At 30.4% G+C, this 14,610-nt stretch overlaps 1 long non-coding RNA gene across 1 annotated transcript; it reads right to left on the bottom strand.

Annotated features, from left to right (window-relative positions):
• Positions 1-2,123: 2,123 nt before the first annotated feature.
• LOC147808560 (uncharacterized) lies at positions 2,124-14,060 on the bottom strand. Its single transcript, XR_015433607.1, has 5 exons — positions 13,747-14,060; positions 7,845-7,862; positions 4,875-4,898; positions 2,237-2,260; positions 2,124-2,155 (listed from the first exon to the last, which is right to left on the bottom strand). It is a non-coding gene; the product is annotated as an uncharacterized LOC147808560 (long non-coding RNA).
• Between the last annotated feature and the right edge of the window lie 550 nt (positions 14,061-14,610).

Here is a 14,610-nt window from a genome sequence, read left to right as displayed (position 1 = left end):
CCGTAGTGGTAGACAAGTAAGTAAGACAAACCAATCATATTCATAAAATAAACAAATTTTTAGACATATATTTGCTACCACTTTCTTATTTTAATTAGATTTTCTCTTAAGGGGCTCTTTCGTAAAATGGAATGCCTTCATTGTGGTCTGATCAGACACACTGAAAAGCATCCGCAGAACTGCGGATACTTTCAGTTATGGGGGGCGTTGATTTGTTTCTCACCGCAGTTCAGGATATATTCTTTAATGTCTTTCAATAAATTGTTCTATCTGTCCTTCTACTTGACAAAGGATGTTAAGTCCAAATTGAGCACACAAGCCTGCAAATGCATATAATTTCGAAAAAGCAATTACAGTTTTCTCTAAAAATCCACGACTTCAACATAGGTGAAAGCGAGGCGGAAAAGCTAGTAGTGAAATCACTTTTAATTTGCTTTCGGGAGGAGTAAATCAATTCTCTTCTTCAAACTATTCTACATAATCTACTTTTTCTTGGGAAAGTAGCAGTTTCACATCTACGCTATAATTGATTGTATATTATATTATAAAAGGGCTCTTGTAAACTGGTTTACATTCATAGAGTTACCTATTAAAAACCGTGTGGAGGCTTTCAGTTGCAGGTGGCGTTGCCCTAGCTCATGTTTCTATAAGCGATGTTATCTTATCAGACAAATTTCAGGAATCCTTCACTAATTTATTCAAATATTGGTACTTTTTTGTTTTATTTTAATTCATAACACTACAAGTGATTGGCGCGGCAGTCAATCTTTTAACTGCGATTACTTTATTGGTGTCGCTGCAATCACGACAAATAGTGAAATAAATCGAATAGTTCCCGAGTATTTCAATTTCTTGAAATTCGATTTTTCAGAAACTGTTCGACCGATTTCATTCACATGTTGTATTTTGCCATGCAATAGTATACTCTTTGAAATTAAGTGAGAAATTATATGCCTTACAATTCCAAATTTTTTCGACTAGTATTAAATAAAATAACGAAAAAGCTTATACCGTTGCGACAGTTAACTATTTCATATATTTTAAAAGTTTTTTTTTTTTTGAGGTATTGCTATTACATTTTACAGAATGAAAAGTCTAACCGTATAAAAGTTGCAAGAGTTATTCGTCCTAGCATTGTTGCATAATTGGACGCATAAATATTTTCCGGTATGAAACCAGTGGATCTAATAACATTAAATCCACTGGATAGTTCGCGCAAGCTGTTTCAAAATACGACGTATACTTCTGCCTAAAATTGTAATATTTATTCTATTTTACTACCACTGGGGAAAATCATCCTCAAAAGGATTAAAAGTTGGCAGGTATGTAATATTATGTCCATCGAAGATTTCTGTGCGAGAAAATGCACGCCCTATAACGGAATGATACAAAAGGTACCTTTGTAAAAAATAAATAGGGGGGGGGGGGGTAAGAGAGAGATATTCCCTTAAATGTATAAATCAGGTGTAAATAAGATATGCTCTTTCCTATACTGTCGCTGGAAGTTTGAACGTGTATACACATGCTCTTTTGCGTGAAAGTGTTGTGTCTCTTTAATTTAGATCAAGAACATTACCATTTAGTATATGAGTAAATACCCTATCACTGTCTTTTATAAGACCACTTTTTGCATTACTGTAAAATAAGTCCTGTATTTTCTCGAAGCAGAACTTCCCGATCAACCTAATGTTATATTGTGTTTCTCTTTCTTTATATTTAAAGCAGGAATAAAAATATTTGATAATTTTAGATTTTTTTTTCAAAAAACAAAAATTAGTAAGGGAAGTGATAAAATTTATCGAAAAAATCTCTATGTATAAGGTAAAAGTAGTAGCTTGTTTACTTAAAATAAATATAACTTGGAACTGTTATGAAAAAATCATTATAATAAAAAGAAAATCATTATAGTAATATTAGTTGACTCAAAAAACTTAAATACTACTCTTAAAACTTAAAATTTTACTCTAAAAATGATTAAAAAAATATTTTTATCATTGATTTAAAGAACTCTCTGGCACTGACCTTTGAATTTATAATTGTTTATTATTAGTATGTATTACACTTCTTGTATGTTTTTCCTATAATGATTATATTTCTCTTTTTTTTTATATATGTTTACTTTGATGACTATTTTTGCACTTACCTGGTTGGTCTGCTATAAATAATAAAAATAAAAAAATTTATCACACAATTATTTCGATACGAGTTTACCGTTGAATAAACTTTCTTAACATACCTGAATCACCTTGTGTTTTTTCACCTATTCAAAAAAAAAAAAAAAAAAAAAAAAAATTCCATTACATAATTGTCATTTTATTGTTTTAACACTGAAAGTATATTTATTTAAATGATTTGCATGTAGTGGCAGTGAAAATAATTTTAAATCACATTTATTAACATTAGAATCAAATATTAATAAAAGAATTAACATAACTTATGTAATAACATTCAGCATAAAAAAAATTCTCCCGAAAAGTTCGAAAGAGTTGGAATGTATAATAATATAATACAGGGAAGTTTAAATTTAATTGGCGACATTCAGAGGGTCCTAGCATCGATTGCCCTTGACGGAACTAAACGATATTTCGAAAATTATTTAGATAAATAAGCAGAGCTTTCTATCAAAAAAAATATGTTTTGCTAAAACGAAAGGAATAAAGCGCAAATAAAAGTATAGAAATGAACATACACTATAATATCGGTTCAATAAGCAACAGCCTTCCTCAGTGTCTAAACACAAAACGGCAGTAGAAAAGTAAAGGGACAAACAGATGCAAAATGATATGAACAGAGGAACAAATTTAGGCTAGATAATAAAAAAAAGAAGGTAAGAGAGAAGATAAAAAAATACCAGGTGTGAGGGTGTTGAGTGGAAACCCCCAGGGTGTAAAAAATTCAATTTGAATAGATTTATATACGTTGGGAAAAGATGGGACACTCGAAACATCATTAACTATTGTGTGGAATAATTCCCAGAAATCAAGGTCGGTAGATGAAGAGCAGTGTTTAATGGTTATATTGCAAAAGAAAACTCTAATTTCTAATAACAAGATTTCAACATTTAAGCAGAATTTCGAAAACTTTTGGTGTATCCATCCGCTTTTATTACATTTTCGAGATGATGTGATGACCGGCTAAATACTGCAGGAAAATTAATAATTGAATTTTCAATTAAAATTCGCATGTACTTTTACCTTTTATGTATTTTTTTTCTTATTTAGAAATTCTAACATGTCCTTAGTCATAAGTAGTTATAAAGAAATTGATAGCATGAAATCAATAAAGGATAGGCAGTATTTAGAACGTTATCTTCATTTTATTACGTCTTCAGCTAAATTTAAAATGATTTGTAAACTGAAATGTTAATAGCTTTATTTTTTATTTAAAACAAATTGGGTGCCTGGGCCGCGCAGTGGCCCCTTATCCATAAATCATGAAAATAGTATACAGTGTATGAAAACATTTTGTATTATGCATCATTATGGTGGCAGAAATGTTAATAGCACAAGTCATTGCAGGGTTCCCACGATCTGGAAAAATATAAACGAGTGGTAGCTATGGTTTTTCAAGACTTCTGAAAAATACTTAAATTTAGCATTTATTTGAGAATAACGAAATTATTTTAACAGTATTTTTTTTTGCACTCGTATATATTTTCCTTATACTAAAAATTCATTGGTAGCTTAAAACATCTAGATTTATCTCACATTTGCTACAACTTAAAGAAATTTTTCAGACTGCGGGAACCCTAATAAAGTAAACAGTACATTTAAATGGTAATATCGGAGGCGCTAAAATAAATCGGTGGTAGCAACGCAGAGCTCATACTACAAATTTTAAACGCTAGCACCACCTGTGTTATACGGTCTACTCTCACACTCACAGAGTAAGCAGGATGTAAGTAAAATCCTGTTATTCTTAGAATTTTTGAAATATTATTTTTCTTTTTTTCTGTGTTTACTGTGCTATAGCTCCTGCTGGTGGCAGAATTATAATATTTATTTTATGGGAACCTTATCCTCATCCTTGAAATTCCATTCGGATCCTTTTTATAGAACATCTTGGTACCGTGACTTTAATTATAACCACTCTATATTATGCAATCTTTATTTAACCATTTCAGCACTGATATAGCTCAGCCTAGAAATTGCGTTTAAGTGGTAGCCAAGTTTTGAATTTTTTTTTTTATCGTGTTGTGAAAGCTTAAATACTGGTTTATGAAATTAAATTGGAAGTTAACTTTACGATATTTTTAGCAGTCTAAAGAGAAGTTTGCCCCCAATCTTTAATTTTTCTAGGTTGAGGGATGGATTTGTCCTTTCTGTAAAACGGGCTGTGAAATATGTGTAGGGCAGAAATCGAATTGTTGGCAATAGAGAGAACCACTGTAAAACAAGAAGAGGCACTTCTTTCTCTGTTTTAAAATAAGCTTGTCAGTATTGACAAGTGGCATAAGACAACAACAGCAACAAATAATATGCCTCTTTCAGAAAATATGCATTCGAAGTTATAATAACATTGTGGAAAAGCAGATATCTCTAGACGCGCGGAAACACCTATTCACCAAATATTGCAGCATGATGCATCTTTGTACTGTCTTTCTCTAATTTGCAATGTTCTTCAAATTGGTAAGTGATTAAATGCCATTTTTGGTATGAGCACACAAGCCTGCACGTGTAATAAATAATAAATAAGAAAAGGTGAGGATAAACGATCTCAACTGGTTGAGAGATTTTGCCAAATACTTTGTAACATAAAAATAGCGAGCTCTTTTTTTTATAAAATAATTTTTATCAGTTAATATTTTTAAAAAATTAAAGCATGTTTACATTCATAGCTAAAATATCTACAAAAAGTTAAAACTATGAACTTACCGGATCCATCTTTGCTTGCAACATCTTATAAAGAAAAACATACTATTTAACAAGTACTTTGAAGCTGATTACAAAACTATATGCTTTACTTTAACTGCTAAAAATTAGCATTTTGAAAAATATCAATATAAGATTAAAAATTTGAATATTGGTTGAGAAACCAATTTTTTTTTTTAGTGAGTAGAATAATATCAAACCCAAATCTATAGGGCTAATAATCTTAAAAGTTATTAGGTTTCTTGCAACAAAAAAAAGCAGTAATTTTTTAATATTTAAACCTGAAGTTTTGATTTACTTAACGTTTCTATCTAGACAAATTGATAAATCAGGCATTATTTCTGATGTTTAGTATCTGTACATTGAATCGAACTACACCAAATTTAAGTCGTTAAGAGTCATAGTTTAAAAGTTATAAGAAAATACAATTTTAGACTATTGCCTATTTACTTATCTGATATTGCTATCTAGACAAATGAGATATAATTTTTTATTTATTTTTTACTGCATATCAAATAAAACTAAAAATATGTGAGTAGAATAAATATTTAACCCTTTGTTCTCGAAGCCCTATCAATTTTTAACAGTTAAAATAACGGAGACAACAACTGAAAGAGAGAATATATAGAGAGAATATATAGAATACATACATACATATATATATATATATATATATATATATATATATATATATATATATATATATATATATATATATATATATATATATATATATATATATATATATATATATATATATATATATATATATATATATATATAAGTTCAAAATGAAGAATAAAACAAAGAAAAATTATAGACATATGAAAAAAAGGGGGGTGGGAAATAATAAGTAAAAAATAACAAACATTTTATTTAAAAAAAAAAATGAAGTGTTAATTAAAAAACAGGAAAAAAAGCCGGAAAAAAAAGATATAATCTTTTCTTCAGCCCACACGATTATATCCGCAAAACAGAGTGCTTTCTGATATTGTATCAATAAAGCCAAAGCAAAATATATTAATACAATAGTGTGAGGAGCACTCAAAAATTTTTTTTATAAAATAACTACAAATAAAATAGATCATAAAAAGTAAAAATAACATGTAAAAACAGATAATAAAATAAAATAAAAAGAAAAAACATTAAAAAGCGGGGACTATAAAGCGAGTAGCAAAATCATAACAACTTACATGGACGGATATTTTTCAAGAATGATTTAAAAATGTTTTCGCAGAAAGATTGCCAGATTACAAAATATGAAAACAAAAGATGAAAACAAAAGAGCAAATTGAGTGTAACAAGAGGGTTTTAAAGTGTCGTTCTTACTGCACTGCTGAAGTGATTTGTTATTCTGAGTTTTGATTTGTTAGTTACCAAGGATGGGCCCGAAATGGAAGTGCGCAAGGTAATATTATACTGGATAATTTTAAAAATTGATCATAAATAGTTTTAGAAGATTGATGTTTATTTAAGAAAAAATATAAAATAGAAAAGAGAAACATAAATTGCCTGCTTTGCAAATAATTTTAGCCGCGGATTTGCACGATATGGATTAGCAAATAGAAAAATTATTTAAATTATCAAAGAAAAAATTTTAATAGATAATTTTAACACGGATTTGCCCGAAATGGATTTGCACATGGAAAAATTAACAAAGAAAAAATTTTTGCAGATAATTTTAACCACGGATTTGCCCGAAATGGATTTGCACATGGAAAATTGTATAAATTAATAAAGAAATTTTTAGCAAACAATTTTATCCACGGATTTGCCCGAATTGTTATTTTTTACTTATTATTTCCCACCCCCCTTTTTTTCATATGTCTATAATTTTTCTTTGTTTTATTCTTCATTTTGAACTTATCTAATGAGTGCTGTTTACTTGCAGCTTAAGCGCATTAAATGAAACTTATTGTTTTTCTTATCTTGTATTTATTATATATATATATATATATATATATATAATAATAATAATATATATATATATATACATATATATATATATATATATATATATATATATATATATATATATATATATATATATATATATATATATATATATATATATATATATATATATATATATATATATATATATATATTCTGAACGTTTAAATTACAAAAGTGAATAATGAAAACTTTTTTTACATCTGCACCCTAATTACCGCACAATAGTTAATTAATCAAATAATGTTTAATTTCGGTGGGGTTTTTGTTCCCTTAACCCTTCCCAAAACTGCCCACGTATTACGTAATTCCTGAAGACCACTAAATGAACTGGCCAATAAAGATGATTAACATTATACATTTTAATAATTATGGTGGTTAGTAATTTATAGGTGACAGTGGCACCTCAAAGGCGCCTTTCGATTGCACAGAGTTAAGAAGTTATCAGAGCTATGAAGGTCTTGTGTGTATCTTATGTCGCAAGAAAGGTCTTATGTAACATCTATTTAAGCATAAGTATTGTTATCTAGACCAGTTAGTCATTTTTCCTGGTACTTTTGAAATGGAAAATGCAATGAAAAAAATTAAGTCGACTGAATTTATAGTTTTGAAACTCTTCAGTCTTAAAATATTTAAGACATAAAATTTCAGAATAAAATAGAAATATTTGTTTTATCAATTTTGAAGAAAAGTTCTTTGTGTTCTAATTCCTCACACTTTTTAAGATACTTTTTACAATACTACGAAGTGTTGTACAAACGCATCGTCAGGATTAAATGGAGCAACAAAATGTTAATTTGATTTTTTATGTTTTAGGACCGCAGAAGTTTAATGAATAAAAAGAAAAGGTAAGGATGAAATAAATAATATTATTCAACACCGCAAAAAGTAATGAAGGAAGAAATATTTGTAAGAATGATAACAATTTTGTTGCCACTAAAGAAATATTTCTTCATAATTCATAAATTTAATGTTAACAAAAGGATAAAAAGACAAGAAAAACAGTATTAGTTTACTTACCGCACAGGACAATGCCAACTAAAATAAAATTTGACAATGAAATAAGTATTTTTACCAGGTAATATTTCATACTGAGATTAGTATATATACGTGGATACAGCCTACTTAGTACGTTTAACAGTGGCGTAGCTACTAAGGGGCTAGGCGGGGCAGTGCCCCAGGGCCCTCAAGCTCAGGGGGCCCTCGTATCCTTACCAGAAATCTCGATCGAACTGAACTTTTGGAAATTTCTCCCATTTTGGAAATTTCTCCCATTGGTTGCAACCCCACTTTAATCATGACAACTCAGTTGAGAGGAATTCAAAAGTTATGCCTAGGGAATTCCCCCTAAATTCTTTCTGTAGGTTGGCAGTGTTGTCAATTTGACGGATAGTGATATGTGTGTTTTATTATTCATCGATGTGCGTTTTATTGTGAATTCGAGCTAAGATTTTTTTTTCGAGAACGGTTAAATTTCTCCCATTGGTTGCAACCCCACTTTAATCATGACAACTCAGTTGAGAGGAATTCAAAAGTTATGCCTAGGGAATTCCCCTAAATTCTTTCTGTAGGTTGGCAGTGTTGTCAATTTGACGGATAGTGATATGTGTGTTTTATTATTCATCGATGTGCGTTTTATTGTGAATTCGAGCTAAGATTTTTTTTTCGAGAACGGTTAAAAAATTAATGCTGTATCAGGAGTAAGTAAGCTAATGTCAATAAACTTTTTTATACTGGTCAATATAGTGGTTCAATTTTATTTGATTTTACCACTCATATTGATGTTCGTTAAATCAATAAATCGTATCAAATCTATAGATTTCGGCTACAGCTCATTGTATAACGCGAAATATCGTGAAAAAATGCAAGTCACCTGCAGTAGGTACATTAATTCAGGTCCGCGGGCAGGAGATCGTTCATGGTCTCTGTAATGCCTTTCCTTTCCAATAAATAAGCAGATCAGATTTTTAAAACAATAAAACTTAACTTTATTTAAAAACAAAAGAAATAGGCATTGTTTTCCAGTAAGAGCTTCCAGCTTTTAGAATACCAAGGTGACCCTCTCCCGATTATATCAAACATACATCTACCTTTCTCTCTCTCGCATCCCTCCGACGGGATGACAAAATGCGTCAAGTTCGCCTTAAAAGGTCACCAAACAGTTGCCAACCATTACAGTCTCCACCGTTAAGTGTGATAACACTAACGGTGATAATTTTTTTTTCAGGGATTCCCCAACGACACTTGTAACGTATCATTGTGTTTCTCTTTCCTTTTATTTTACTTTTAACGTTGTCAGTGAACAGTGAGTACCTACCTACTCGAGCACAATCTAATATTGTATTGTTTAAATAAATTAGAAAACTGAAATTATGGATAAAAAGAAGAAACCCAGTGATGCATTTAAACGCAAACAACGTCAAGAAAGAGAAGATAGTAAACAAAAATTGCCCAAAATTGACAAGTTTTTTTAGTCAGCCTTCTGCAAGTACATCTGGCCAAATTATTTCTATTGATAGTGACTCAAATAATGTGGTAACTGCAGTGTTGGTTGAGAAGCCTACTGAAGACGATTCGACAATTATTTCATTTGGAGATACCTCCGCCGCCGATCATGTGAACGTGGATGATGTTTGCATGACACACATAAGAGAGGAGGGTTTGGAAGAACCACAGACCTCTACATTTTTCGAAAATGTGTACGACAATTCTTCTTATGACTTGGGAAACTTCCCGAACAAGATATTAAGTGATAACGAAAAACGTCAAATTCTTGATATGGGGCCTTTGCAGCCTTCAGGACCATTTCCAACAGACATCAACCAGAACAATAGGTGTTTTTCAAAATCGTACTACGTTTCGTGTTCTAAATATGGGCCAGTTAATCGTGTTTGGTTGTATTATTCCAAAATACTAGACGCTGCCTATTGTCAACCCTGCTGGTTATTTGCTTCACAAAGGAATCATGTTTGGTGTACGGGAATTCGAGATTGGAAGCATTTATCAGAAAGAATTAAACAACACAGTTGTTCGAGTGGCCATTCGGAAGCATGTGCTGTGTATGAATTTTGGGGAAAAAAACGATGCTAACACTATCGACAAGGAACTTGAAAATGAAATTCGCAAAGAAGCATCATTTTGGAAAATGGTTCTTCAAAGGTTATTCGATATCATACTTACCCTAGCAAAGAGTTCTTTGGCTTTGAGAGGACATCAAGAAGACTTAAGTCAAAAAGGATACTACGGAAATTTTCTGTCCTTTGTAGAGCTTGTCGCCCGATATGATCACATTTTGCGGCAAGTTTTGGATATGCCCAAGGGTAATAATAATTATTTCTAAGTTTTTTTTTATCGTTTTATTTTGTTTATAATTATTAACTGTTTAATATCAGGACTTTTTTGAAATTGCGTTTTTTTATGTTTTTAGGATCTACAATATATCTGAGTGCAACAATTCAAAATGAAGTGATTGAGAGCTTGGGGACCAAACTCGAAACCCATCTACTAGAACAAATTAGAGCGTTACCGTTTTTTGCCATCATAATGGATACGACACTGGACATATCGAAGGTAGATCAGCTAAGCATTGTTGTGAGGTATGCAGTAATAACCAGATCGGAAAATGGACAGCCAATTGATATAGAAGTAAAAGAAGTGTTTCTAGGCTTTCATGCAGCCATCAAACATGGCGCAGTAGATTTAGTCAACCAAGTGACAACATTATTTATCAACAAAAATATTGATTTAAAAAATGTGTGGGGCAAGGCTATGATGGAGCCAGTGTGATGAGTGGTGTGAATAATGGTGTACAAAAACATATTAAGGATATCCAGCCTAGCGCAGAGTACGTACATTGTGCCACTCATAATTTAAATTTGGTGATAAATGATGGCGTTAGCAGTTGTGTGGAAACACAGATTTTTTTCGTAACGTTGCAAGATTTGTATAACTTTTTCGGAAGCAGCATCAAACGTTGGGATCTACTGTCAAAATTCACTGACGAATCGGGCACCACTCTAAAAAAACTAAATCCGACTAGATGGTCCAGTAGGGTCAATACGATATCTGCAATAAAACTTCGTTATTTTGATATTACCAAAGCATTATCAGAAATAGATGAGCGTAGTGAAGCAGAGAGTATTAAAACAAAAATGCTAAATTTCGAGTTCGCGTTGCTTTGCGAATTCATGCACAGTGTATTGAACGACGTCAATTATGCATCCAAAACTTTACAAAAATGCGACATCAATTTGGGCGAGGCGAGTAAAGTTTTCGCAGAGACTAAAAGCAAAGTTGCAAATTTATAGAAATGATTTCGAATTATTCAAGTTCTAAGCCTGTGAAACTGCAAGAAAATATGGTATTGATACCCATTTTCAAGAAAAAAGGCAAAGAAAAGTTAAAAAACATTTTGATGAATTAGCTGCTGATCACCGATTTCCAAACCGAGAAAAAATATTTAAAATTGAGATTTTCAATAATGTACTAGACACAGTAATATCTCAATTAGGTACACGTTTTATTGGTATGAGTGCAGTCTGTCATATATTCGATTTTCTAACACCAACATTTTTATTACATGTTGATGAAGCAACTTTATTACAAAAGTGTGACGAATTCCAAAGAAAATATTCAGATATAATAGGCCCTAGTTTTTCACTTCAATTTATTAATATTTACCACCCAGTTTTACCTCAACTAACTCAAGCATGGACTGTTCACCAATTATGTAAGGAAATAATGAGCAAATATTGAGGGCTAGAATGCGACCTAACGGAAGTATTTACAGCAATGTTATTATTCTTTACAATTCCTGTCACTTCTGCAGCAGATAAAAGGTCATTTAGCAAATTAAAAATAATAAAAAATTATTTAAGAAATAATATGGGCCAAACTCGACTCCGAAATTTATCGCTAATAGCAATTGAAAACAAAACCGCATCAAGCCTGGTTTCAAACGAAGACATTGATACTTTTGCGAAAACTAAAGCTAGGAAAAAATTGTAAATATAATTGTTATTTAGTCAGTTGGTAGGCCCGACCTTCATATAATAAACCCTTGAATCTTCTCGATTTCGTTTTATTAGCCAAACCTACACCAAGTATTAATTGTATTTTATGTTGCTACTGTTTAATATTTTTATTACCTGCCCTGCAGTGCACAAAAAAGAGCTTAAGTAGCTTAGCATTTTTAAAGTATTTGTATATTTCATATTTTTATTTGATAAAACCTAATCAGTTTACATAGCAGTGGGGCCCCATTTTTTAATTTGCCCCAGGGCCCTTGGTTACCTAGCTACGCCACTGACGTTTAAGTATAATTAAAGTGCTTAGAAAAAATGATATTGTTATGAATTAGGGTTCAAAATATTGAAATTCGCTTGAGAAGAATGCATTCTTAAGAACGTTACCTCTTTGTGCAAAATATCTCTTACTAAGAATCTGTGTTATTGTGTTATTTACATACTTTGTGTTACTTGCAATGCAAAGAGACTAAGTACGTCGCTAGTACACACAGGACATTGAGTGGATGCCAGCTAAATACGGCGCTTTTACACACAAGCCATCGCGTTTATGCTGGCTAAATACGTCGTAAGGCCTCAGACGTCCAGTTCCACTACAACGAGCGAACGAAAGGCTAAATACGGCCCTCGAAAGGGCTAAAATATTTTGGTTAATACGAATGTATTGCTTATCAAAGATTAATTCTATTAATGAAATATTTGAGTAACCAATCTTTATCATTTTTGAATAAAGACATGTTTCAAAAAAGGAAAATTATCGTTTAAATGGTTAATGAATAAAGTGTTACTCTAAATTTCTAAGTGATCAATCAAATTTGTCTCGCTTTATCTCCTAAACATTTGATCATTGACAAACTAATGATAAGTGAAGTAAAATGATTTCAAACTTTCCATGAAAAAATTTAAATTTTAAAGCATTAAAAATATATGATTCTTATGTATCTGAAAATGTTGTATTTCCTTATTGAAGGAATATGGCAATCCTAGAGTGTGACAATGCAAAATTTAAATGTAAGTTGTTCGTTCTAGAATGTGACGATGAAAAATTTAAATCTAGATGGCCTGTCCTAAGAATGTGACAATGAAAAATGTAAATCTACATGGCCTGTCCTAGAATGTGACAATGTGAAATCTACGTTGCTCGTTCTGAATGTGACAAGGAAAAGCGCAAATCTACATGACTAGTCCTGGAATGTGTTAATGCGAAATGTTAATCTATGTTGCTCGTTCTAGAATGTGACAATGAAACATTTAACATTTTTCACTATATATATTTCATTTGATTTAAACATATTTCATTATATATATTTCATTCGATTTAAACAATTTTCATTATATATATTTCATTTGATTTAAACATTTTTCACTATATATATTTTATTTGATTTAAACATTTTTCATTACATATATTTCATTTGATTTAAACATTTTTCATTATATATATTTCATTCGATTTAAACAATTTTCATTATATATATTTCATTTGATTTAAACATTTTTCATTATGTATATTTCATTCGATTTAAACAATTTTCATTATATATATTTCATTTGATTTAAACAATTTTCATTATATATATTTCATTCGATTTAAACAATTTTCATTACATATATTTCATTTGATTTAAACATTTTTCATTATATATATTTCACTTGATTTAAACAATTTTCATTATATATATTTCATTTGATTTAAACAATTTTCATTATATATATTTCATTTGATTTAAACAATTTTCATTATATATATTTCATTTGATTTAAACATTTTTCAATTTCATTTGATTTAAACAATTTTCATTGTATATATTGGAATTGAGTGAAGAACGATTTCACATTTACGCTCAATTAAAATATTTAAATAGGTTGTAGATTTTATCAAAAATGCATAAACTTACTCAGAACGTGGCAAAAAATAAAGATCAAAATTAAACGGTTACTCATCTTTAGGCAACAGTTTTTTCTTTTAGAATACCAGGAAGAAAATTCTTCTTTTTCAGAAGGAAAGAAAAATTCCTTATTCTTATCGTTCAATCGTATTTTTTTTTTACTCAGAGCTTTGAATCTATAAGTAGTAAATCTCGAGCAAACTATTTCGCCATCTTTCTTTTATTATTCGATAATCTTTCCGCGAAAACTATCGGATGATGAAAAAGAAATCGATAATACCCAATAGAGAGTGCGCAAATTGTATGAAAGAGTTACATAAATGTTTAAAAGTCGGTATTCTCGGATTTGCAAGTCGAGAGAGCTGTTTAAATTATTTAAGAACTTGCTACGGCAAACAAACGTGTACTTGAATTTAAAACTGATGTTTTCACAGAGCCGCCAATTTATCAAGTTTTCTGACAAGGTTTCATCTGTACTCTGGCTGAATACCCAGTTTCACTAAACATTACGAAATCACGCACAAAACTGAAAAACATAAAACCGACACGAAAGTTAAATAATTCAATTTTTTTATTTGTTATATTAGAGGTCATTTTCGGTGTTTTTATGCAAAAGAAGTTTATATTAATGCCTTTATCGAAGTTTTTAAAAGGTATTTAAAGCAAAAGAAGTATTTTTAATTTCATTCCATTAATATTAACTATATTCATTAGGTATTGTTCGATGCCAACTCATGATATTGTACACTAACCACTATTAAAAATTTTTTTTGGTACTTATCCCTTACAGGAACTTAAGAAAACTTAACGTTACGGCACCTATATTAGGTAACTTGGCAAGAAAATTCAATACCTATATTTGTACATTTTGTT

This window comes from Parasteatoda tepidariorum, chromosome 5, assembly GCF_982258835.1.
Source record: "Parasteatoda tepidariorum strain Cologne lab strain chromosome 5, Ptep-v5.0, whole genome shotgun sequence".
In the NCBI taxonomy this organism is placed as follows: domain Eukaryota; kingdom Metazoa; phylum Arthropoda; class Arachnida; order Araneae; family Theridiidae; genus Parasteatoda; species Parasteatoda tepidariorum.
This window is presented reverse-complemented; position numbering and strand designations above follow the sequence as displayed.